This window comes from Vicugna pacos, chromosome 11 (genome assembly GCF_048564905.1).
Source record: "Vicugna pacos chromosome 11, VicPac4, whole genome shotgun sequence".
In the NCBI taxonomy this organism is placed as follows: Eukaryota; Metazoa; Chordata; class Mammalia; order Artiodactyla; family Camelidae; genus Vicugna; species Vicugna pacos.
Window position 1 is genome coordinate 7,267,106 of NC_132997.1, and position 24,762 is coordinate 7,291,867.

At 45.4% G+C, this 24,762-nt stretch overlaps 1 pseudogene; it reads left to right on the plus strand.

Moving 5' to 3' along the window:
* Positions 1–640: 640 nt before the first annotated feature.
* LOC140699536 (putative serine protease 47) lies at positions 641–11,247 on the plus strand (annotated as a pseudogene).
* Positions 11,248–24,762: the final 13,515 nt, after the last annotated feature.

Consider the following 24,762-nt stretch of genomic DNA (forward strand, 5'->3'; position numbering starts at 1 on the left):
ATTCCTTTAGTATTTGTTATTAAGCTGCTTTGGTGGTGCTGAAATGTTTTAGCTCTTGTTCATCTGTGAAGCTTTTGATTTCACCATCAATGTACACTTTAAACTTTAAGAAATGAAAGAGATGAAGAATGGACTTCAGTTGATACTAATGTGTCACTATTGACTCACCAGTAGTGACAAATGAGCCATACAAATAGAAGATCTTAATATTACGTGTCACTATTGACTCACCAGTAGTGACAAATGAGCCATACAAATAGAAGATCTTAATATTACGTGAAACTGGTTGAGGGGGTTATGGGAACTCTGCATTGTCTTTGCAACTTTTTCACAAATCTAAAGCTACTCTAAAATACAAAACTTCTTTAAATAAAAATAAAGAAATAAAAATGTACTGAAAATCATTGAATTGTCCCTTGTAATAAGTGAACTTCATGGTATATAAATCACACCTCAACAGAGCTGTTTAAACAGTTAATAAGGCCAGAATGGGAGCAGGGCTGGGCTTGGGCAGGGTCAGGGAAGGGTCAGAGCCCAGGCTTAGGGGCCAGACTCAAGGCTGGTTAAGACCAGGATCAGGCCAGGGTCAGGCAGGGGTTAATTGGGGATCAGGCAGGGGTCAGCAAACTTGATAATGGGCATGAGGGTGTGGATCTTTGAAGTCCAAAGCCAGCCTGTGGCCCTCCTCTGGATGCTGCTGCTTCCCCCAGCCACCCTGGAGCTGTGGGGGTCCTCCAACAGGGACTTGGCCACCCCTGGTCAGGCTCCAGGTGTGAAGAGGCCAGTGAAGAGTGGTGCACTGACTCCTGATGGGCAGTGGTTGGCTCCTGGAGCCTCAGGTGCAACTGGGGCCTCAGGGCGGAGTTGAGACCGGTTACACAAGAGGGCCTCAGTGGGATGCGCTGTGACCAGGGCCTGGGTGACCTGAGTCACTGTATCTCATCTCCTCTCTGTCCTTGCCTCCAAACAGGCAGCCCAGAGATCACCTCAACACAGGTGGGTCACAGGCCCCCACCGTGGAGCCTCTGGGAGGGAACTGCCCCAGGACTTATGTGGGGCTCTGGAATGGGTCAGGTAGCAGGGTCTGGCCCTGAGGCTGGGAGGCTGGCTGGAGGAAAGCACCAGGACTGCTGAATAAGTGGCCCTTAGTCTGGGGCCCAGGGGTCTCACTTCCCTCCCTGAGGCCCTGGGAGCACAAGCCCTAGACCAGGATGCCCACTCTCAGGGGGCCTAGGCACACCCCTGCCCTCCAAGTGTGAGTCCTAGAACAAGGGCTGTCTTCATTAGCCCTCTCCCTCTTTTAGAAATGGAGGGTCCTGAGTCAGAGAGGGGGAGTGACTTTCCTGAGGTCACACAGCACCACACACTTCTGCCTATGAACTTATTTCCCTGAGATACTGGGATGAAGTGGAGGGGGCAGAAGCACTTAGCAACCATGACCTTGAGCAAGTAATATTGGCAGCCTCTGAGGCCTGCAGCTCTTGGATCTGCAGAGTAGGCACTGAGGTGTGCTAAGTGAGGGAAGTAATGGCTGTGATGGCCCAGCCCTTCACAGGCTCATGCAGGGATATCCGTCACCATGGAGATGCTGCTGTGTCAGCTGCTGTGGCTGCCCTTGATCCCCCTGCTCCACCCACCAGACCACTGTGGCCTCATCTCCAAAGGCCTTGCTCAGTTGTCCTCTGCTGTCCAGTTCTCAGTGGCACCCTGTCATTTTGGCTAGGCCTCTGGTTGCTTGGCCTTGGTTTTCCTATCTATGAAGTGGACAGGCCCTCCCTAGTAGTGGCATCTGAGGTACTACTAGTGTCTCTGTCATAGGAGGCAGGGGCATCTCCACAGTGTGCGGGAAACCCAAGGTGATAGGGAATATCTATGGTGACCTGGATGTGGTGGTGGGCCAGTGGCCTTGACAAGCCAGCCTACTATGCCAAACAAGGCTTGCATGTCTGTGGAGCCACCCTCATCAACTCCCACTGGCTGGTTTCTGCTGCCCACTGTTTTCTCAAGTGAGTCCTCCCTCCTAGGGTGCCAGCAGAGGTGCTGGCAGGGCAGGGGCTTGCAGGGGAAGGGGAGAACAGCGGTGATGGGCATTCCACAACAGTCTTCTGGGCTTTTCTCTGGGGCAGTCTGTGGTTTTCAAATGCATGTAATCCCTGCCTTTGACCTGTGTACCCTCCACCTGGACTATCCTCCCCACTCACCTGTCTGATCCTCCTCATGCTCTGCCTTCAGCCCTTGTACCTGTCCCCCAACACAGATGCACCCAGGAGACTGATAGTGTTGGTCTTGGCTGCCATGAGGTGTGGACCAACCTCAGACCACAGCTTCTTCTCAGTGTCCCCACATTCCTGGGTATCAGACTCTAGGCAGGAAGTTGGAACTGTGTGTATGGCCAGCAGCTGGGCCATTCTTCTTCTTACTTGTGCAAAACTGAGTTCCCAGAAGGAGCTGTGGTCACTGGTGTGAACTGGGGGAACCCTGCTGCCAGGTTACATAAATGGGAGATAGGGCTCCCTGGGAGAGTGACACAGCTGCTCAGGTGTCTAACTTACTGTTCATCCTGGGCCTGGCTCAGTGCCCAGCTTCTGAACAGATGAAGAGGGTTCTCCAGGGAGCAGGGGCATCACAGCCCAGGTCCAGGAGCTGGAGCTTTGAGAACCTAGAGTCCTGCCAATACCTACTTTGTACCACACTCCATGCATGCTCCTCTGTGGCATTAAGGGTGGCAAGCCCCCACCTCACCATGACTCCATCCTGCCAGAAGAGAAAGCCCAACATGGGTGAGAAGAGCAGACCACATAGTGGTGGGGGGAGGTCAGGAGAAGCTCTGTGCTCCAGTTGGTGTGGAGAGGGAGGGGCTTGCTGGAGGGGAGCAAGGGGGAGGGTGTCCAGATGGATGAGCTATACATGCAACCTCAGGGAGGTGGGATGTTTCACCACTTGTATTCAGGGAACAAGGCAAGGTCCCATTTCCTGTGCTCATTTGCTCATTTAACAAATCTGTTCTAAGTGCTTATAACGTGTGGACAAGCAGCCCTTGGACAGGAAGATGTTTAAAGAAAGGAGGGGTCAGGGAAAGTGTGGGGCCAGAAGGGGGGATGTAGGGAGCCTTCAGAAGGGTGATGTTAGAGCTGGAATTGAACCAGAACTCCTTCTGTGTACAATCAAATGGCCTTCATTTGATGACCCCCTCATTCCACCATCCAGCCCTAAGATTCAATGCTCCTCCAATTCTAGTGTGTGATGGAGAAGCCATATGCTGCGGTTGTAAATAGAATATCAATTAGCCTCAAGAAAGAAGGGCTCCTTATCATTAGAAATGGGGAGACAAAAGCTGCCTGGCATCATGTGGGGCAGAGGGGCCCAGAGGGTTGTGGGCAGTTAGATGAGGATGCAAAGAAAGAGAGATAGCCCACACTCAGATATGATGGTGAAAATACACCCTTCCTCCTCCAGAAAAATCTCACATCCTGGAGAACTACCGGGTTTTGTTTGGAAACACCCCAGCTGTACCAGCACACCAGGCACACCCAGAATATATGCATGAGTTGGATTATCATGTACCCAGACTTTGACAAATTTCAACCTTTGGGAATGACATAGCCGTGGTGCAGCTGCTCTTTCCTGTGAATTTCACCTCCTATGTCATCCCCGCCTGCCTCCCAGCTCCTGACATGCAGCTACCCAGTAACACATCCTGTGATATCTGGCCATGGTCAGGGAAGGTATTTATTGGGTGTTCAATGAGGAAAGTAAGGGGGCATAGGAGAGGCTGGGGGGCAGATGAGGCAGGAAGGAGAAAGGGAGGACAGAGGAGTCCCCAGGCAAAGTGGCCACTGGTCCTTGGCTTGCTGTGCCTCACATCAAAAGGACTGGAATGATGTCCTAGTTGTGAAAGTGTGTGATTCTAAAGATTCAGTGTTCCCTAAGTCCAGATCTCTGAAAATTTGGAAATCTTTGACTTTTGGAATCAAGAATTGGGTTCTTGGAGTCTTTCTGACTATTGACTCTAAGGTTTTAATCAACCATGGATGTGAGTTGACTTGATTCAACTCAGAAGTCTTGATTGGGGACTGGTTTGTTCCAGGCCACTGATTTCCCGTTGCTATAGGAGGCTCTTGGGAAAAGTGGAGAGAAAGCACATTTATGACCTCTGACCTCTGAGCCTGCAGGATCAAGTTAGAATTATTATGACTTAAGAGTGTTTGACCTCCCTGAATCCTGCTTTGCTCTTCTCCCAACCCAGGTCAGCTATCTACTTTGTAGGCTTATTAGGTGAACTGAATAATGCAGGAAAAATTTTGAGTGTTTTAAGATTGAAAAAGGAGAAATATAGGCAAAGACTTGTGAGCAAGAGTCTTTATTAAAGAGAGGACTGCTTATGGTTTGGGGAAATGCTTATGGTGCGTAATTAGGTGGAAAAAGCAAATATATATGTAATTACTTGGTACAGTGTTTCTCAGCAGAGGTCTACAGGCATTTTGGATGGACCCTATCTTCACTGGGTAGGATGTGCCTGCTAGTGTGTCAGTAACTCTCCCTGTCATAGAAGAACCATGTCCCCAGTATTCCCATACCATACATACTCACACACACACAGAAATACTCACAGAAACAGAACACACCACACCCATATCCACAAATACACACAGAGAGACTGCTTCTTCTTTGAGAACAGGGACCTTGTCTTTCTGGTTTTAATATTCCAGTCTGTGCCCTGTACCTGGCACCTGGTAGGTGCTCTACTGCTGCACTTTGGTCCCATCAACCATCATTTCTTGCCTGCACCTCCAGACTGGTCTCCTAGCTCCACCCTGTGTGCTCTGCTTTAGTCTCCACACAGCTGAATGTTTCCTTTAGAGCAGGAGACATTCCAGTTCTCTGCTTACTACCCTCAGTGCCTTCTCATTTATGCTTCAAAAAAAGTCCAGACTCCGTAGCTTTGCTCTGAATAACATTGGCCCCCAATCCTCCCTGCATATCTCCTACTGCATCCCTCGCTTATGCCATCCCAGCCACCAGGTCTCCTTCCTGCTTTGAATATGCTGCAGCCACCCCCACCTCAGGGCCTTCACCGTGGCTGTCAGCTTAGCCTCACTTGCTCTGCTTGCTCATCTTGGTATGACTCATTTCTCGTACATGAACAACTCATCTCCTACTCTGAGGAGTTTTACTGGATCACATGAGCTAAAATAGGCAACCCCTCATATCACATCTCCCTATTTCCTTTACACCATTTATTAGATCTAAAATAATGCTACTTATTCACTTCACTTACCCGATCTCCCTGAACTGAAAATGTTCTCCTGTGTCACTAGTGTCTAAAAAATACTTAACATGAGGACAGATTAATAAGTGAGTGATTGGATGAGAGGACATATTGGGGAGGGGTAGGTGGGAAGATGAGTGAGGGTAAGGGAAGATGGGTGGGTGGGTAGGTGGAAGGATAGTGGGTAGAGAGATGGAGTGAGTGGACATATCAGTAGATGGAGGGGAGAATGGAGAGATGGGTCAAAAGATGGGTGGATGGTCAAATGGATGGAAGGGTGAGTGGATGAAGAGGACAAAAGGAAAGCTAGGAAGATAGATGGAGGGATTGGTGGGTGGAAAGAATGTTTAGTGATAGACAAATGGAGAATGGATAGGATGGTTTGGGAAAGGGTAAGTAGGCTGGTGAATGGTTGCTAAGCACCAGTGAAGGGTGTGTGTTGGTGGGATTTGTGGGAGAAAAGAGTTGTGGTCTGTTGCTATGAGAGAGGTAGAGGGAACTGGATGAGACTGGAAAAGTTTGAGAAACAGGAGAGGGAAGAGGTAGGCAGAGGTAGAAGAGTGAAACAGTGCTGAGAGCTCAGCTATGCTGAGAAAACCCCACGCTCAGGGGTGAGTGGTGAGCAGTAAAGAATAGTGGGGAGAGTAGAGTGGCTTGTAGCTAAGCTGCAGCACACTTCTCTTACCTCCTCATACTCACGGTGCCTCTGCTCGAACCCTTCCATATCGAGGAGGGAAAGGTGGGCTTCAATGAGAACAAGGTCTGTAATATGTTATATGAACAAAGAGTTGGCAAAGGCAAGAACTACTCTGTGCATGAGGAGATGCTGTGTGCTGGGGACTTCTCAACAGGAAAGGCCATCTGCCAAGTGTGTGAGACCATTTCTGTTCTTCCCTTGCCTGTTCTCAGGTCCTTACTGTTTTGCTGAGGGTGGAGGGTTGGGGTCTGTGTTGCCTCTACTCTCCTTCTGGAGAACCCCCAGGACTTCCTGTTTCCTCCCTCTATGTGTCTTCCCTGGGTTCCATCCCTTGGCAGTGTCCCCCAGGCTACCCCTTCTTAAGCCCTTTGCACCTGCGAGCATCTACTGGCAGGACCCTCAGACAGCATCTATTTTTGAGGCATATTTTAAATTTTTTATTGAAATATAACATACTTACAAAAGAGTATATTCATACTGTTTTCATAGGTGTGTAGTGGATGAATTTTCACACAGTGATGCAACATGTGAGCAACACCCCAAGGCCCCATTCATGTCCCTTTCCTGTCACCAGCACTCAAGGGAAACCACCATCTTCACTTCCAACACCTTAGATTATGAATTTTCTGTAAGTATAATTTATTTCTGGTTGTCAGTCTTTCATGGCTTCACATTATATGTGTGAGAATCTTCCCTCCTGTTGCCTGTGGTTGTAGTTGTTCATTCTCATTGCCTTACGGGAGTCTGTTGTAGGCACTGAGTTCTATGGTCAGTTCTGCTTTTGATGGGTATTCTAGTAGTTTGCAAGTTTTCTATTTCATTTCACTTCCAAATGTTTCATATTGCATTTCACAGAAGCCCATGAGGAGAACTGTTGGATTAAAAGGTATGTGTATATTCAGCTCTGGCAGATATTACCAAACCTCTTGAAGTGGTTGCCACAGTGCCACTCATTCTAGCAGTGGATGAGAGTTTTTGTCCTCGTCAACACTTAACACATTCTATCTTTTCTCATTTTGATCTTAATGTGGTTTTATCTTCATTTTCCTTATGACAAATTAAATATATTCTCATATATTTATTTTCATTGGATGTCTTCTTCTATAAAGTTTCCCTTCGAGTTCTTTCCCCTCTCATTTTTCTCTTGGGTTGTCTGTCTTTTCCTTTAGGGGCTCTTGGTCTATTTGTATGCTTTTCCATATTCGAGATATGAGTCCACTTTTGCATATATGGATTGTGAAGTTCATGCCCCATGTTATAGGTGGGCAGACAGGCCTGGAGAGGGAAAGTGACAACCTAAACTAAGGCAGAGCAACCTGGGGCTCTGTGCTCAGAGTCCAAACCCACTGCATTCCCCTTGGGCCCAGCCTCCCAAGCTGACATCTTATCTTTTACACAGATGGCACCATGGAGTGGAGGGGAGAGTGTTAGGCTCCAGAGTTAGAGACACTGCCCTGCAATGTGTCCCTGCCCTGCAACTTCTGGTGGGCTTTTCATCTCCTGAGCCTGTGTCCTTATTCACATTGTGGGATTCTGAGGTCTCCTTCATGGCATTGTTGAAAGGATGGTATAGTGGTTTGAATAGTGTCCCCTAAATCTGTATCCACTTGCAATCTCAGAATATGACCTTAATTGGAAATAGAGTCTTTGCAGATGTGACTAGATAAGAATCCCAAGATGACACCATTCTGAATTTACTGTGGGTCCTAAATCCAAAGACTTGTGTTCTTATAAGAGGGGGGATAGACACAGAGACACTCAATGTCTTGCTTCTGGCTTCCAGCACTTTGAGAGGATACATTTCTGTTGTTTGTAGTGCCACTCAGTTTGTGTTGATAAGCTGTGTCACTTCAGGAAACCCACACAGGAGGGATGAGATGCACCTGGCCTATGGGAGATCCTTGCTGACAGCAGTTTTTATGATGGCCCAGTGAGCTGCTGAGCCTGAGGAAGGAAGCTTGGCAACCTGCCCTGTTGTTGGGAGGTGGACCTAGGTTTCCTGTTTCCCAGGCCTAACCAATGGGTATGGACTTTCTGACTGTCGGGACTGGCCTGTCCTTCTCACAGAGTCAGCTGCACCCAGATATGAAACAAAGGGTTCAGCCCACTGCTTCCTGAATCCCCATCTGACTGTCACCCTAGACCCCACATCCAGCCTTGTCCTCCATCTGCCTTCCCCTTGCAGAGGTCATGCCAATGGAGCTCAGGGCTGGAGCCCTTGTCTGCTTGCCTGCCAGACATCCACAGTGCCCCTTGACCTCACTCCTCCTCTAGATCTCCCCAGCTTGAGGACACCACTGAGCTAGATGCCTAGGAGTCCCAGCAGATGGCCCCTTCCAGCCTCCCTTAGCCTTTCAGTCACCCCAGGCTACCTGAGAGTTTCCATCTAGATTCATCTTCTACCACATCACCTGTTCTGGCCCCCATCCTCCAACCCAGGGCTCTCTTCTCTCCCCTAAATTGTCCCTCCTTCTGCACAGGGCACCCAGAAACAGGTCTGAGGAGAGAAGGGCCACAGGGACACTCAGTACTCAAACTGTGGTGTAGGACAGACCTGGGTCCAGTAATTAATGTGTTGTTAACTGGGATTGTGGCCTTAGCTCAGTTTCCTCATCCATGAAATGGGGTCACTAACAGCCTCCACTTAATAAGGTTCCTATAAAAATTTGAATACTGTGCCTGGCACTCAGTAGGCACTTAACAAGTGTTGGCTTTCTTTGTCCTGGCCTGGTCTGCCCTCGCCTATCTTAATTGTACCTGTGTTGGGCCTGTCTTAGACAATTCTCTCACTTAAGGTATAATTCACTGGCCTGGCCTGACTCAAGACACACATGCACACAAGTTTATGCACACATATACACAGTTTTCTCTTTCTCTACAGTAGTGCAAACCACAGCTCACTTTGCATGGGATATATTCATGTTGGGTTCCCTCTGTCTTCTGAGAGCTCTCTGTGGGCCAGGAGGCTGTTGGAGCCCTTCCCATCTCCATTTATCATAATATCAGCAACCACATGGCTCATGTGTGTGAATCCTTGAGGCCTGGAGTGGACAAGGACCAAGTCTTCCCCTGGCCTTGTGAAACTACGAGTGAGTACACTGTGGGGAGGGCCGGGGTACTCCAGGCAGGGACCACAGAGGGCAGGAGTGGAGAGGATGATGGGACATTCCCTATTTCCAAAAAGCCTCATGTATGACTTTCTTGGGGCTGCTGAGACCAATCCCCTCAAAGTGGGTTGCTAAAATGAGAGAAATTTATCACTTTAGGTTTCTGGTGGTCAAAAGCCTAAAATCAAGTTGCTGGCCAGGCACGTTCTTTCTGGAGGAGAATGTTTTCTTTTTTCTTCTGGCTTTTTAGAGGCTGCTCACTTTCCTTGGCTCATAGCCCCTTCCTCCTTCCTCAAAGCACATCACTCCAACCTCTGCTTCTGTCCTTACATCTCCTTATCTGTCTCTGGCCTCTCAACTCCCTCTTTCCTCGTGAGGAACCTTGTGATTACCTTGGTCCCACACAGATAATCCAAGATAAGCTTCCTACTTCAAGATTCCCAACTCCACCACATCTGCAGAGTCTCTTTTGCCAGGTAAGGTGACATAACCACAGGTTCCAGAGATGAGGATGGGCATCTTTGAGGGTTATTTTTGGCTGGCCACACCATACACCCCTCTCTTTCCTTCAAGCTGCTGCTTCCCCCACCCCTCCCTCTCAACTAGAGCTTTTGCTCCTTATTTCACTGAGAACATCAAAGGAATCAATCAGGCTAGAGCCCATTCACCTTCCCAGCCCTACAGGTCCTCCCAGCATCCTCCATCTGGCTCATCCCTCTTCTCCTCATCTGCACTTACTGATCCCTCTGCTCCTGCATCAGAAAGTTAGGCTTTTTCCTGTTTAGAGTCTGAGCTCAGGAAATCTTTCTTCCTCCAAACTTCTTGTCCTGTCCCTTTCATGGCTAATTTCCACACACCACATCTAACAATGACAGGCTAGCTGGCTTATTGACAAAAGCACCATAAGGAAGGAGCCTTGTTATTTCACCCCTGTACACGAGGATGGAGGCTGCCCTGGATACTTGATGTGCATGTTGGACAGATGAGTGGAAAAGCAGCAAGCATGGCTGTGGCCCCTGCTCCACTGCCCCTACATCCAAGGATGAGACCCTCCATTTTCCTGATGAAGTGAGAGGATTTTCAACCAGATGGTCCTGCCCTGACAGTATTTCAGGACTCCAGTAATTCCCAACAGCTTTCTGGGGAACCCCTCCTGCTTCCCAAGCAAAGCTGGCTGCTTCTGCCAGGCCTGGGTATGAGTATTTTCTGAGGATGCTCAACCAAGAATTTGAGAGAAAACCAAAGGCCTAAATGAATGAATGAAAAAAGGGGAGGACCCAAGTGGGCATATTCTGCTGCAGCTCAGGGTTTTGCAAGAACTGGGGCCTGTAGTGGCCTTACCTTACCAGGCTCCACTCAGACCAGTCCTCTTGGGCCTGTTGGGGCAGCTGTCCCTTCTCAGACTTTTCCTGGACCACCAAGACCTCCCTGGGAGCAAGAGTCCAGGTGTTGTAGATTTAGATCCATGACTGTCCTGAGGGTCACTCAGGAGTTTCCTAAAGCATGACTCCAGTGCCTGCCTTAATGACCTTGATCACAGAGGGAGACTGATGGTTGGACGTTCAAAGAAGCCCACTTGAGTTAGCCTGATGGCAGACACTCATGAGCCTGGCCTTGCTACCTGGTCTTCTCAGATTTGGGTAAGCTACACACACTAACTTCCTTCTCTTTCCTAGGGTGATTCTGGGGGTCCCTTGTCTGTGACCTCACCAATGCCTGGGTTCTGGTGGGGCTGGCCAGCTGGGGCTTGGACTGCAAGTATCCCATCTACCCCAGTGCCTTCACCAGTGTCTCCTACTTCATTGACTGGATCGATGAGATCCAGAAGCTCACATCTCTCCCTGATACCATGTCTGCTGCTCCTCAGACCCAGTTTCCATACCAACCTCTGCAATCTGCTGCTAACCTGGGCCTGACACAGGCTTTGTGACTCCACAGACCTGTCTTCTACTGCTGTTCATGTTCCAGGCCCCATGACAGGCCCTGTGGTGTCCTGCTAAGCCCCTCTGCTCTTTCCCTCTGCCTCAGACCCCAGTCTCCTTGCTGGAATTTTTCACCCCTTCCTTCCCCCAGCCCCATCAGCTTTCAGAAGTCCCTTCTTGGCTTAATAGTCCAACAGCTGCCACTCCCCAAACCAAGCCTGAAAAACCAAATAAAAACAAATGAAAGATTCATCCTGCTCCTGTCTTTGGGGCCTCCTACCCTTCTTGATCCTCAGCATTCTCCTCTTCCCTTGAGTTCTGTCATCTGGCTCCCTGGACAAAGAAATGGGACCTGGCAGAGAGGCTGTCCCAGGAGGAAACAGGGTTGAGGGTGCTGAATCAGTCCAACTGGGGAGGGAGAAGGATGTTTTCACTTGCAGACTACACTCCTGACATGAGAGTGCACAGACCTTCAGAGGAAGTGTATTAGTCAGCTCCAGATGCTATAACAAGCACCATGGGCAATGTGGCTTAAACAACGGTAATTTATCAATTCATAGTTTTGGTTGGAGCCCAGAAGTCTGAGTTTAGGAAGTAGGCAGGTTTGATTCCCCTTGAGAACTCTCTCCTTAGCTTATAGACAGTCATCTTCTCCCTGTGTGCTCACATCATCTTCCCCCTGTATGTTTCTGTGTACAAAATTTCCTTTTTTAAAATGACACCAGTCATATTGGATTAAGGCCCACCCAAGTGACCTCATTTTAACTCAATTATCTCTTTAAAAGCTGTATTCCAAATAAAGTCACATTCTGAGTTGCTGGGGGTTATGACTTCAATATATGGATTTTGAGGGGACACAGTTCAGCCCATAACAGACAGTAAGACATTTTGCCAGGTGACTACAATGCAGAGCAGTAAGAGTTTTCTCAAAGTAAAGAAACATTACTCCTGAGGTTTAGAGAAGGTAGGATCAACTTCCTTTGGAGGTAGAGGGAAGTTCCCAGGGTGCAGGAAATTGAGCTGGACTAGAGTACATGACCCAGCCTATGAGAAAGAGGATTCCACCCTACAGCATAGAGGGCTTTTGAATGTGAGGGGTCTAGGAGACTGAGTGGAAACAGACAAAGGAGGCCCAATTCCAGGCTGAGATCTGAGGTTCAGGCTGGCAGTCCTCAGACCTCTACTGCTGGAGTTAACTCCCAGCAGCATTCTCACCTGCCTCCATGGCCCTGCTCTCCCTTGTCTGAAGGGGCTCAACTCACTCTCCACCTTCCTGGCCTCCAAACAGACACAAAACTATTCCCTCTGTCCAAGAACCAAAGTCAGCCTCACCTAAGTTGTCCACACACCTCCAGCTGATGGAGCCTCATGTCTCCTTTTCTGCTTAACTGACTCAGGACTTAGTGATCTGGCATTAAGCCTTGAAGCAATGTTCACATCATTCTTCCTGCCCATCTGCCTGACACAGAGTCCTTGTGCAGCCAGAAGGATTCCAGAAGAGCACTTGTATGCCAATAAAGAAATTGGACAACTTAGAAAAATGGACAAGTTTTTAGAAACATACAGTCCACCAAAACTGAACCAAGAAGATATATATCATTTGAATAGACCAATCACTAGAAGTGAAATAGAATCAGCAATAAAAAATATCCATGCAAACAAAAGTCCAGGACCAGATGGCTTCACTGGGGAATTTTACCAAACATATCAGGAAGAGCTCATACCAATCCTCCTCAAACTGTTCCAAAAGATTGAAAATGAGGGAATTCTCCCAAATGCATTCTATGAAGACACCATCACTCTGATACCAAAGCCAGATAAAGAGAAGAAGAAGAAGAAGAAGAAGAAGAAGAAGAAGAAGAAGAAGAAGAAGAAGAAGAAGAAGAAGAAGAAGAAGAAGAAGAAGAAGAAGAAGAAGAAGAAGAAGAAGAAGAAGAAGAAGAAGAAGAAGAAGAAGAAGAAGAAGAAGAAGGAGAAGAAGGAGAAGAAGGAGAAGAAGGAGAAGAAGAAGGAGAAGAAGGAGAAGAAGGAGAAGAAGGAGAAGAAGAAGAAGAAGGAGAAGGAGAAGAGGAAGTAGAAGGAGGAGGAGGAGGAGCAGAAAGAAAGAAAGAAAGAAAGAAAGAAAGAAAGAAAGAAAGAAAGAAAGAAAGAAAGAAAGAAAGAAAGAAAGAAAGAAAGAAAAAAAGAAAGAAAGAAAAGAAAAGAAAAGAAAAGAAAAGAAAAGAAAGAAAACTATAAGCCAATATCATTGGTGTACATAGATGCAAAAATCCTCATCAAAACACTAGCAAACAGAATCCAACAAACCATAAAAGAGATTATACAACATGATCAAGTTGGGTCCATCCCAGGGACAGAAGGATGTTTCAACATATGCAAATCAATCAACATGATACACCTCATCAACAAGAGAGAGGACAGAAATCACATGATCATCTCAATAGGTGCAGAAAAATCATTTGATAAAATTGAACACCCATTTATGATAAAAACTCTTACCAAAGTGGGTATAGAAGTAACATATCTCAAAATAATAAAAGCTACCTATGATAAACCTACAGCCAGCATAATACTTAATGGTGAAAAGGTGAATAAAGCCTTCTTGCTACAGTTTACAACAAGGCAAGGATGCCCACTCTCACCACTTCTATTCAATATAATATTGCAAGTCCTAGCCATAGCAATTAGTCAAGAAAAAGAAATGAAAGGAATCCAAACTGGAAGAGACAGGATAAAATTGTCATTATATGTGGATGACATGATACTATATATAGAAAACCCTAAAGACTCCACACAAAAACTACTAGAGGTGATGAAAGAATTCAGCAATGTAGCAGGATACAAGAATAACATACAGAAATCAGTGGCATTTCTTTACACAAACAACAAAAATATCAGAAAAGGGAAATAAAGAAATAATACCTTTAAAATTGCATCCAAAAAATAAAATATTCAGGAATAAATCTGACCAAGGAAGTGAAAGGCTTATATGCAGAGAACTACAAAACACTGACTAAGGAAATTAGAGATGACTTTAAGAAATGGAAAGATATCCTGTGTTCTTGGATTGGAAGAATTAATGTGATTAGAATGGCTATATTACCCAAAGCCATCTACATGTTGAATGCTATCCCTATCAAATTGCCAAGGACGTTTTTCAGAGAAGTAGAACAAATAATCCTAAAGTTTATATGGATTCACAGAAGACCCAGAATTGCCAAGCAATATGGAAGAAAAAGAATGAAGCTGTAGCAATAACCCTCCCAGACTTCAGACAATATTACAGAGCTACAGTCATCAAAACAACATGGTACTGACATAAAAACAGATGTATGGGTCAATGAAACAGAAAAGAGAGCCCAGAAATAAATCCACAAATTTTTGGTCAATTCAACTTTGACAAATGAGGCAAGAACATACAATGGAGTATAAAGACAGTCTCTTCAGCAAATGGTGTTAGGAAAACTGGACAGCAGCATGTCAAGTGATGAAGTTAGAATGCTCCCCCACACCATACAAAAAGATAGACTCAAAATAGCTTAAAGAATTAAACATGAGACAAGACACTAAACCTTTTAGAAGAAAACATAGGCAAAATATTATCTGACATACATCTCAGCAATGTACTCCTACGGCAGTCTACCCAGGCAATAGGGAAATATAAGCAAAAAAAAAAAAAAACCTCAAGTGGGACCTAATTAAACTTATAATCTTTTGCACAACAAAGGAAACTATAGGCAAAACAAATCTATGGAATGGGAGATAATATTGGGAAAACATGAGACTGACAAGAGCTTAATCTCCAGAATATATAAACAACTTATATAACTTAATAAGCAAAAAAACAACCAACATAATCCAAAATGGGCAGAAAAACTAAACAAGAAATTCTCCAATGAAGACATACAAATGGCCAAAAGGCGCATGAAAAAAATGCTCAATATCGTTAATTATTAGAGAAATGTAAATCAAAACTACAATGAAACATCACTTCATGCCAGTCCGAAGGACCGTCATTCAGAAGTCCATAAATGATACATGCTGGAGAGGCTGGGGAGAAAAGGGTCCCTCCTACACTGTTGGTGGAAATGTTGCTTGGTGCAGCTGTTATGGAAAACAGTATGGAGATTCCTCAAAAGTCTAAAAATAGTCTTACCATATGACCCAGGAATCCCAATCCTGGACATATATCCAGAAGGAACCCTATTTCAAAATGACATCTGCACCCCAATGTTCATAGCAGCACTGTTTACAATAGCCAAGACATGGAAACAGCCTAAATGTCCAACAACAGATGATTGGATAAAGAAGAAGTAGTATATTTATACAATGGAATATTATTCAGCCATAAAAACCGACAACATAATGCCATTTGCAGTAACATGGATGTTCCTGGAGAATGTCAATCTAAGTAATCCAGAAAGAGAAAGAAAAATACTATATGAGATCTCTCATATGTGGAATCTAAACAAACAAACAAACAAACAAACAAACAAAAGATAAATACAAAGTAGAAAAAGACTCATAGACATAGAATACAAACTTGTGGCTGCCAAGGGGGTGGGGGGGTGGGAAGGGATATACAGGATTTCAAAATGTAGACTAAATAAACAAGATCATACTGTATAGCACAGGGAAATATATACAAGATCTTATGGTAGCTCACAGAGAATAAATGTGACAATGAATATATATATATATATGTTCATGTATAACTGAAAATTGTGCTCTACACTGGACTTTGACACAACATTGTAAAATGATTATAAATCAATAAAAAAAAGAAAGAAAACAGTGATTCTGGTGAGGGCTAAGAAAGAAAGAGGGGCACTGGAGAGAAAGTCTCCATATGTGTAGAGAATACACAAACAATCATGAACAGAATGTTGATAGAAATACGGAATGCTAAAGGCTATTCTGGTTAGGTCTCAAATGGAAATGAGGAACATGTTATTGAAAGTTGGAAGCAAGGCAATTCTTGTTATCATATGGCAAAGAAATTGACTGAACTATACTCTAGTGTTTTGTGGAAGGTGGAACTTGGGAGTGATGAAACTGAATATTCACCTGAGGGGATCTCTCAATAAAATGCTGAAGAAGCGGCTTCATTTCTCATGACTGCTTATAGTAACACATCAGGAGAGAGATAAATTGAAGACAGAATTGTTAGGCCAAAAGTAATTAGAATTTAGAGATTTGGAAAATTCTCAGCCTATGTATATTTCAAAATGAGAAGGTTTGTTCCAAAGAGAACTCTAAGGGAATAGCTGAGCAACCATTTGAAGAAGAAATTCTGGATGTGATTAAATCAGTTATCTCTGCAGAGGCCAGGAATACAGAGGGGTGAAACCAGCAGAGACATTGCCAATGGGAACTTGAAAGGACAGAGAAAGCCTTGTAGAATGAGGGAAGGCTGCCAGAATTCTTGGACTCTGTAAAACAGAAGAAAAGAGGTATTTGGCTGTGAACACGTGCTTCCCTTAAAGAAAAGGGAAGAAGAGACCCCAAAGGCAATGCATAGCTTATCAGGGCTGTGGATCCCACCACAGGCCCAGGAACCTCAGAATCAAAGTGCGGGAGTGTTGCTGTCACAGAGCATCATGGTGTAGCAGAGACCTTACAGAGAGATGGAATGTGGGTGGCACCCCACCAAACTGAAGGAGGGGAGCTACCTCAGCGAGCTGTGGGAGTGATACTGCCTCCCCAGTGGGCCTGGAGGGCAGAGCATCAAACCAAAGAGGATTATTCTCCTACATTAAGGTCTAATGGGATTTGCCTCACTAGGTTTTGGACTTCATTGGAAACTGTCACCCCTTCCTTTTTCTCTGTTTCTTCCTTTTGCAGTAGGAGTGTTTATTATACGCTCATCTGACCATCATAGTTTGGAAACACTTGTTTGGTTCACAGATTTACAGCTATACACTTAATTTGCCTCAGGGTGATTAGTACTTCCAGTTTCACTCATGTGTGATTCAGATGCTATTTAGATGCGACTTTGGTCTTTAAAGTTTAGAGTTGATGCTGGAATGCATTAAGGCTTTTGAGACTTATTGGGATAGTCTCAAAATGTATTTTATATGCAAAAATGGCATGAATTTGGGGTACCAGGGACAGAATGCTATGAACTTATGTCCCCCTAAAATTCATATGTTGGAGCCCTAACCGCAATGTGATAGTATTTGGGGATGAGGATTCATTTAGGGAAATAATTAGGTCATTAAAATAGGGCTCTCCTAATGGAGTTAATGCCCTTATAAGAGAAGGCATCAGAGAGATTCTCTTTTCTCTCCACCACAGGAGGACACAGAAAGAAGTCAATCGTCTGAAAGCAAGGAAGAGAGCTCTCATCAGGAACTGAATCTGTCACCTTGATCTTGGACTTCCAACCTTCAGAACTAAGAAATAAACATCTGTTTTTCAAGCCACCCAGTGTTTGGTATTTTGTTATAGCAGTCCAAGCTGATGAAGACATACAGAATATATGAGATGGTCTAATACACGTTTATCCATGGTTCTAGAAGTAGACACAGGAGAGAATGAGGAGGAAAAAAACATTTGAAAAAGATAATATTATGTTCTAGAGTTGATGAAGAATGTGTCTTTGCAGTTAATGAAGCCAACTAGATCATGCAGAGGATAAATTTTTTAACCTAAGACTAGTCACACCTCAATGAACTATAGAACACAAAAGATGAAATATAATCTTAAAAACAATTAGCAAGGAAACATTGATCACCCACCATGAAAGAAATATGAGTGATGGCATAATTTTAAAAACAATAACAAAAACCGTAATTGATGAAATATATTTTCAAAGTTCTGAAAGGGAAGACTTTTCATCTGGACCTGATAACCCAGTAACATTATGATTTATAAAAGTTCACCAACAAGAGAATTGATAAATTATTTTTAACACATCCATATAATGCAAACTTATAAATAATTTTAAAAAATTAAAGAACATGTACTATACCGATTTTTATTACTTTGAAGTCAGAATGTTGAAATAGAAGCCAAAGGCAATATGGTATGCATATGATTCCATATATAAGCAAACATATTTTCAGTATGTTTAATTTTGATTGTTTATACTGTGCAAAAAGCATAAACATTTTTATAAGTTGGATAGACACCAAGTTCTTGATAGTGGTTATATTTCTCACTGTGGGTGAGAGTGCTAATGTTATAGTTCTTAATGGAAAACAATATGAAGTTTCCTCAAAAATTTAAAAATATAACTACCATGTCATCCAGTAATCCTGCTTCTGTATATATATATATATACAAAAGAATTCAAAGCGGGATCTCAGAGAGATATTTGCACACTTATATTCGTTGGAGCAGTTTTCAAAAATAGCCAGGAGGTGAAAAGCCAAATGCCCATCAATAGGTGAATGGGTCATGTGGACTATATATACAATGGACGAATATGTAGCCTTAAAAAGGAAGGAAATCATGTCACATGTTACAACAGGGATGAAACTGTCAGATATTAAGCTAAGTGAAATAAGCCACTTATTAAGGGACAATTAATGTATGATTCCACTCATATGAAACACCTACAGTAGTCAAAATCATAGAAACAGAAAGTAGAAAGGCAGTTGTCAAGGTCTAGGGGAGGAGGAGGGAGAATTAGCATTTAATGTGTACAGATCTTCAGAATTGAAAGATGAAAAATTTCTAGAGATCTGTTGTACAGCAATGTGAATATACTTAACACCACTAAACTGTAACTTACAAATGGTTAAGATGGTTTCAAAAAAGGATGAAAACACAGGTATAAATCTTCTTGACATAGGATTAGTCAACATAGCTTTAGAGATGACACCAAAACACAAGAAACAACAGAAACAAAAAATAAACTTTACCAAATTTAAATGATTTTTCTGCTTCAAAGGACATTCTCGAGAAAGTAATGGACAACCCATAGAATGAGAGAATTTTTTTTGCAAATCATATCTCTGAAAAGAGACTTTTATTTACAATACATAATTGCTAATACATATTGCTCCATAGAAGATATACAAATGGCCAACAAGCATATGAAAGAAGCTCAGTATCAGGGAAGCGCAGTTCAAAACCACAATGAGATACCACTTCGGAACCATGAGGATGACTGTCATCAAAAAGACAAAGGATAACATGTGTTGGCTATAATGTAGAGATAAACTGGAACCCTCATAGTCTACTAGTGGAAATATGTAAAATTGTGCAGCCACTTTGGAAACAGTCTGGCAGTTTCTAAAAAGGCTAACCACAGAGTGTCCTTACAACCCAGCCATGACAATCTCAGATATGCAGCTGTAAGAAATGAAAACATAGATCTCCACAAACTTGTATACTAATGTTCATAGGAGAATTATTCCTAATAGAAAAAAAAATACTAATTGTGTGGACACCAGTTCACACATGTGTCTCTGTCCTGAGTGCTCAGCCCCGCCCCCAGACCACAGGGGCCAATCCGCGCGCTCGCTGCCCGGCCCTGCCCCGGAGCCGTCCTCAGCTGGGCCCCGCCCTCCGCCTAGCGGCCCGCGCTTTCGTCAGGCAGGCAGGCGACGGTTGGCAGTTGGTCTCAGCGGCTGGCGGCTCCGAAGCTCCGCATCTGCTTCGAGGCGGCGGCTGCAGCGGCGGCGGCGGCGCGGTCCCTCCGGGAGGCTCAGTGTGGGCAGAGCGGTGTCCGCGAAGCCTTGAGCCAGCGCGGAGGCGGTGGAGGCGGCGGCGGCTGGCGCGGGACCGGAGCTTGTCCGCGGGCGGGTTTCGCCGCGGGGCCGCGCTCCAGCAACCTCATCGGCGAGGGCTCCTCCGGCGTGATGCGGTGAGTGTCCGCGCCCTCCTGCCCGGCCTCCCGCCCGGCCTGGGCGGACGCGGCCGCGGCGTCGGCCGCCAACCCGCGACCCCGACCCCGAGCCAGGCCGGACCGCAGCCGGGCTGCCCCGCGGTCCGCGCGCCGGGGGTCTCGTGCGGGGCCGGGCCGCTCGGGCTGCGGCGTTACTCGCGGCGCTTGCCGGGCGGCCCTCGCTGGGCGCGCGGAGTGGGGGAGGGGCTCGGGGAGCGGAGGTCGGGACCTGGGGACCCCGGGACGTCGGGACGGGAACGGCCCCCAGCCCCAGGGTGCTCGCCTCGCGGCCTTCCCTTGACGTCCGCATAGTGAAGCCGCGAATTACTTCAGATACTTGAGGAGGCGGCCTTGGTCTGGAAAGCGGTTCTCAGCGGCGGGTGTGCACAACCCTTAAATCATCCTCTTATTCTCCACTTGCCTGCATTTTTCGAGAACGGCTGTGGTTCAGCACCTTCCGTGGTGCCCGTGGTGCCCTCATGTGCAGGCTTTCTAAAAGGCATGTAGTGGCACCAGTTTGGGTGTGGAATGTTTCAGTCTTGAAGTTTTAAATGACTTAGGCATGGTACTGTTCGCCTTTCAGGAAGGGTAAGCCAGCATCGCTCTTTTGATTTATTTAAGGAGTCTTAGGAGTTGGGCCTAATTTGACTTTTTTCCCCTTTTACCCGGCATGAACTCTAGCATAAAGGCATCCAGAGGTTTTAGCACAATGACTGGACTTTTCTTGTTAATGCTCTGGTGGTCAGTGTGTATGCGGCCCTGATGGAGTTCTTGCAGAACCACATGCAGGCTCCCTTGTCTGGCTCCAGATCCCTTAAAATCGTTTCGGGGTGGGGGGTGACAGTGTCTGTTTGTTTGTTTGTGTTTGGGTTGTTGTTTTTTTTTTAATTAGAATCAACTCCTGTGGTATTTTGTGCTGACAGAGACTTATGGTGGTGTGGGCTCCCTTACATCTAAAACCTTCATGTGAGCGTGCCTTTCGTGTTAAAGGAAGGATCAGACTATGAACACCTCGTGTCAGGTACTGTGCGAGGTACCTTGTCTCCTGTTACCTGAACAGCCACCTGCAGAGAGGGAAGGGCAGTGCTATCAGTCAGATGAGAATGTATTTTGAGGTGAAGCCAGTTCCTAAGGTTACACAACTAGAGTCAGACTTGAGATTGTAGACTGACATCCCGTTTCAGTTGCCAGAGCTCTTTTCATTACTCCCTGTTTTCTTTAATTAGTGTTATTAATAATTTAGAATTTTAGCATATTTTACTCTTAAAAGCAAATTTTGCTCAGAAACATATTCAAATTTGAATGGTCATTATTTTAGAAATACATAGAGGGGATGTTTTACAAAGTATGCTAGCTAGATGCAAAGACTAAAATTCTTTCAAAAAACCTGAATATTTTCATTCTCTTCAGGAACAGAGTGCTTCACAGTACACAGTTGTGAAGATTCACATGAACTCAGTGGGTTAGGAGCCATAAGAGGAATTCAATTAGTCCAGGCCTAAACGAAACAAGGTCCTAGAAGGTAATGGAAAGACAGTACTGCCCACAGCATTGCTTATGTGGCATAGGTCTGATTGCTGTGCACCTGCGTGAGGTTGTCTGTGTCTGGCTTCACAAACCTTCATGCCGGGTGTTAATGTATGACTGGGAGTTTGCCTTGAGAAGTGCACTCCAGGTAGAGGAGAATGGACACACCGAGGCCCAGAAGTCTGAACGTGACACCTCAGGTCAGGAAAACCAGGAGTTGTCTGGGAAGGGAGGGTGGGGGTGAGTGTCCTTGAGGAGAAAGCTGGAGTGGAGGCAGCTGGGATAGGTGGCGCTGAGTTCTGAAGGACTTTGTTTTCTAAGGAGTTGGGACTTGATTTGGCAGGGGAAAGTCACTGAAGGATGCCCTTTATCTGCTGGTTCCCCGTGAAATTTTGTGTTTCCCTGTTTGTCTTTGACTTTCTACCTCTACCCACTGTTCTTGTCTCTTTCTACTTATTTAGGGGTACTCAGTGAATGTGATTTTTATCCAGGCTCCAGGGACATTTTGATATGTTTGTGGGTTTTGTTTTGCTTTTTGTTGTTACATTGATTGGAGGTGTTATTGCCCTTCAGTGTGTATGTGGTGGAGGCGGACGTACCAAATGACCTGCATGCAGTTTGCACAGCACATTCAGTCCCTGCACCGAAGGAACATCCTGTTAAGATGCCAGTGATGTTTCCCTTCAGCCCATCCCGTAGAAGGGCTGGGACCTAGGCAGATCCTGCCTTCCTCTTTGGTTCATCTGCTCCATGAACTTGTCCTTATGATTTTCAGCTCTAGCACTCCCCCATCCCTCCCTGGGACTAGCTATATTGGTACCACCTGTTTGAAAGGCAGGACCAGCAGTGCTATAAATCATCTACAGAGGCTTCAGACCAGATTCCTACTTGTGCTGGTTTAACTGTCAATTTGACTTTTAATGAAGAAGTCTCTTGTATGGTTTTTGGAGCTCAAGGATGTGAGGAGACCATCTTACATGAGCAATGGAAAATCCAGAGTTTCTGAATAGTTTTGAGTGCAAGTAAAATGCAAACAAAATTCATTTTGATATTAGCAACATCCCTAATAATGTATTCCTGGTGGTTAGCTATAATTTATATGCCATTCTGTTGAATTTAATTTGTATGTTCTCTACTATTAATAAAAATATTTTTTTATGAAAAGCATCCCAGTTGAGCTTTCCAGGAAGTATGTATAGTTTATTACTCACCTTGCTCGCAATAATGTACCTACTAAAAACAAATGATTCCCCCAAAAACATCTTGAGCTACCCCACCAAGCATCCAGCCTGCTCTGCCCACCCACGTGCCTGACCCTGAGATGCTCTTTCTTCCTTTTTACTTCTCTTTTCTCTTTCACTTCTTGGGGCTCCCATACATTGGAAAGCCAACAGGATAGATGTTCTCAACTTCTGGTGTACAGTGTAGTGCTTTAGTCCTCAATTTCTGGTGTACAGTGTAGTGCTTTAGTCATACATGAACATACATATACTTGTTTTCATATTCTGTTTCATTAAACGTTACTGCAAGATGTTGAATATAGTTCCCTGTGCTATACAGTATAAACCTGTCGTTTATCTATTTTATATATTGTAGTTAGTGTCTGCAAATCTCAAACTCCATATTTACCCCTTCCCACTCCCTTCCCCTCTGATAATCATAAGTTTGTTTTCTCTGTCTGTGAGTGTGTTTCTGTTTTATAAATAAGTCCATATGTGTCTTCTCCTTTAGATTCCATATTTAAGTGATATCATATGGTATTTTTCTTTCGCTTTCTGGCTAACTTCACTTAGAATGACCGTCTCCAATTCTATCCATGTTGTTGCAGATGGCATTATTTTATTCTTGTTTATGATTGAGTAGTATTCCATTGTATAAATATACCACAATTTATCCAGTCATCTGTTGTTGGACATTTTGGTTGTTTCCATGTCTTCACTATTATAAATAGTGCTGCTATGAACATTGGGGTGTATGTATCTTTTCCAATTAGAGTTTTCTCTGGGTATATGTGCAAGAGTGGGATTGCTAGATCATAGGGTAAGTCTATGTTTAGTTGTCTGAGGAATCTCCGTACTGTTTTCCATAGTGGCTGCACCAAACTACATTCCCACCAACAGGGTTCCCTTATAGAAGGAACTGTTTCAGATGCAAATACAAATCTGTGTCGACACACATGCAGCCGTGGGTGGGAAAGGAAGGAATAGTAACTGTGGGGTGCCTTTGCAAACTCATTAGCCCCTAAGGCCACAGCAAGATGGGTTGTCCTCCCTCAGTGGACAAGATGCCCCCACCCAGAAATCCCACAAATCCTACAGTGATGCTGTCATTCCCCTTTTACACACCTTTAACAGGCACCTCATGAGGTTCCTCTCAGCCAATTCCCCTTGTGTCCTTGGGATTAAGAGGGAGCTGCCTCCACCACGCCCCACATTGCAGTAATCCCAGGAGACTAGAAGAGGCTCCTTCTACAATGGTGCAGAGATAAGGGAAGGTCTCTCAGGCCAAGGACACCCAGAAAGGAAACCCTGGACTGTCATCTGTCCACCTCAGGGAAGCAGAATGAAGCTCCCCAAAGACAAGGGCTGTCTCCAGGCTCCATTCTAGAGAACTGGTTAGTGTCCAGAGCTGAAAGGCACAAAAACAGCTCTCCATCCCTAGTTTGCTCAGGGATGCAGATGATGAGGAAATGCCCCACAAGCCCGTGGCCAATCAGGCTGGAGGGAAAAGGACAATGCAGGGGTCCCTGAGGAAAGTGAGAGCTGCAGGCTGCCAGGAGCAGTCTGAGGACCCCGTGTCAATGTGGAGGAAGATCTAGTCAGCCACCTGTGGATCCATAGCTCCTGGGAACTCCTCATCCTCTTTCTCAGGACCCCTCTCTGTAGAGCAGTGCAGACAGGAATAAGACTACAGTGGTCTGAGATCATTCCCTAACAAAACTATCATTATTCACATTTTACATACAACCCCCCAAGGTGCTGCTCCTACCCACAGCCACCCAGACCCACCTCCCCTACCCTCTAACTCCCCACCACCCCACCCATCCTGGCCCTGATGGTCCCCCGTCCTTCCCTGCCCTTCCTCCCAGGTCCCCACATCAGCTGGGGTCAGCACTGAAGGAGGAGGAGCCCCTAAGGTCCCCTGGGGTCCCCCTAAGGGGCTGGTAATGGAGGGCTGGCACGCTGTTCCCTGCTGGCTGCAGTGCCTGTTTCTCCTTCTCCTACTCTCTGTGCCAAACAGGTCACACCTTCTCTTTTTTTTTGCCTGTGATTGGTGAATCAGCCCCAGAGTCAAGACTGGCCTCCCAGAGATCCTGAGATCAGTCTTGGGCAGGGACAGCTTCTCAGCAGACACTGGGCCTCCACTGGAGCCCACGTCCTAGACTTGGTAGCTGGTGGAGGAGC